The sequence below is a fragment of the Monopterus albus genome, unplaced genomic scaffold, assembly GCF_001952655.1.
Source record: "Monopterus albus unplaced genomic scaffold, M_albus_1.0 scaffold22.1, whole genome shotgun sequence".
Taxonomy (NCBI): Eukaryota; Metazoa; Chordata; class Actinopteri; order Synbranchiformes; family Synbranchidae; genus Monopterus; species Monopterus albus.
In genome coordinates this window covers 462,042-464,632 of record NW_018127902.1, presented here as the reverse complement: position 1 = coordinate 464,632, position 2,591 = coordinate 462,042, and the positions used below count along the sequence as shown (strand labels likewise).

Sequence of the window (2,591 nt, the reverse complement as noted above, 5' to 3'; positions counted from 1 at the left end):
CTTCATTCTCACCAGTTACAGTGTGCTCAGCCAGGCCTTGAAAGCACTAATTCCCCATGAGCTTCTTTCTTTTCTTAGATGTCCAACTATTTTTTTTTTTAATTCTGGCACGGTCTCCAGAAAAATCACAAAGAAATCCCCAGATAATACTGGATGCAAATATAATTGAATTATTGGACCTTACGACACACAAACGCTCTCATCATTAGGAGAATGAACAGCAGCAGAGAGTTTGGGGATGCATGCTTCTGGGTGAGCGTCTGTGAATTAGAATTTTTTTTTAAATGATACTGCATGCAACTGCATATACATGTGTACACATAAGACTGTAACCATTACCAGGCACATACCAGCGTCTATGCTCATCAAAGATGAAGCATATTTACTTGATGTCCAACATACACATTTTGCAGTTAGCGCATTCATTCATTCATATTCTACCGCTTAGTCCCTGAACAGGGTCACGGGGGGGCTGGAGCCAATCCCAGCCGGCAATCGGGCGAAGGCGGGGTACACCCTGGACAGGTCGCCAATCCATCGCAGGGCTAACACAGAGACGAACAACCACACACACACACACACTCCTATGGGCAATTTAGAGACACCAATCAACCTAAGCTGCATGTCTTTGGACTGTGGGAGGAAGCCGGAGTACCCAGAGAGAATCCACGCAAGCACGGGGAGAACATTCAAACTCCACACAAAAAGGTCTCGGGTGGGGCCCGAACCCAGAACCTTCTCGCTGTGAGGCAACGGTGCTAACCACTGCACCACCGTGCTGCCACCGTGCTGCCAATTAGCTCATAACAAATGCAAAGTCTGGTCAGCATCTTTTATTGTTCGTCTCTCACAGGGATGTAATCTCCACTGAGGATCGGGGGACTGCCCACACCCCACTTTATTTTCAGTTTGATACTTTGTGAACATACAACATAGTCAAGACTAGAGAAGAGAGGAGTTGATAAAAATGTTGTTATATGCATCACATGTTCTTTGGATTCTTTGATGAAGGTACAGTGTTTATAAATAAGACTGTGTGTGGGGGGGCGACTGTGGTTCGGTGGGTAGAGCAGTCATCTCCCAACCGCAGGGTCAGAGGTGATAATATCAGTGCCTGCAGTCCACATGTCGATGTGTCCTTGGGCAAGACAATGAACACCCAAGTTTTAGGTCGAACCGATCGACATCTCTGGCCATTACTGACCTAATGGAGGACGTAACAAGTGCTATGGATGAGAGGAAATATACAATGGGAATATTTATTGACCTAATAAAAGCATTTGACACAATCAATCATGAGTTATTAATGGATAAGTTAGAAAAATATGGGATCAGAGGATTGGTTTTGAATTGGATTAGAAGTTATTTGACACAGAGGCGTCAATTTGTGAAGTTGGGTGAATACCAATCGAGTGAGCTGGACATTGTATGTGGAGTGCCTCAGGGTTCTGTTTTAGGACCTAAATTATTTATACTATATATTAATGATATACAGTGGGTACAGAAAGTATTCAGACCCCCTTATATTTTTCACTCTTTGTTATATTGCAGCCATATGCTAAAATCATATAAGCTCATTTTTTTCCTCATTAATGTACACACAGCACCCCATATTGACAGAAAAACAAAGAATTTTTTACATTTTTGCAGATGTATTAAAAAAGAAAAACTGAAATATCACATGATCATAAGTATTCAAACCCTTTGCTGTGACACTCATATATTTAACTTAGGTGTAACATACTTGGCCAATAAAGGTGATTATCCTTATCCTATCCTAGCCTGACTCTTAACAATGGTAATTTAATAGAGGCTTCAGCTATATATTGACTGTAAAATATTAACATTCTTAGCAGGATGTAAGATGTACAGTATGTTTAGGCACAAAGAAAATTAGAATTCCTTCATTTACCTTCTCTAGTTTTAATTACTTTTGCATTATGTAATTGGCAATATAGAGTAACAAAGCTGGCATTTAGCATTAAGATCATTTTAATGAAAGAAGGTTCTGGGTTCGAGTCCCGGCTGATCCGGGGCCTTTCTGTGTGTCCAAAGACATGCAGCTTAGGTTGATTGGTGACTATAAATTGCCCGTAGGCTTGAGTGTGAGTGTGTGTGGTTGTCTGTTTCTTAGTGTCGGCCTTGAGATAGACTGGCGACTTGTCCAGGGTGAACCCTGCCTCTCAGCCTGTGTCAGCTGGGACAGGCTCCAGTGCCCCCATGGCCCTTGTTAGTTTAAATGTTATAGATAATGGATGGATGGATGGCGTCATTTTAATCAGCAATGCAAACAATAACTGTTTAATTTGACTTAGTGTATTAAACCAACGAGGGTGACTGTGATTCAATGGGTTGGTGGTTCGAATCTTGGTGCCTGCTTTTAATTATAACCGGTTCTTTTGTCTGAAGGCCCCAAGAAGTAACACTCAGGAAATAGGAATCAGCTTTACGTAGATTTATTTTCTTCTGGTTAAATGCAGAGTTATTACAGCGCTGGGCTCTAAGAGATGACAAGTCTCCAAGAGCCTCGATAATCAAAAATCATTCACATTTATCTTCTCGGGCTGGGACTGCCCTGTACATGGGTGGTA

At 41.8% G+C, this 2,591-nt stretch overlaps 1 protein-coding gene across 5 annotated transcripts in view; it reads right to left on the bottom strand.

The window, feature by feature from the left end:
- The window catches only part of sorcs1 (sortilin-related VPS10 domain containing receptor 1), a 195,071-nt gene that overhangs the window by 50,181 nt on the left and 142,299 nt on the right, over positions 1 to 2,591 (bottom strand). The window lies entirely within an intron of this gene.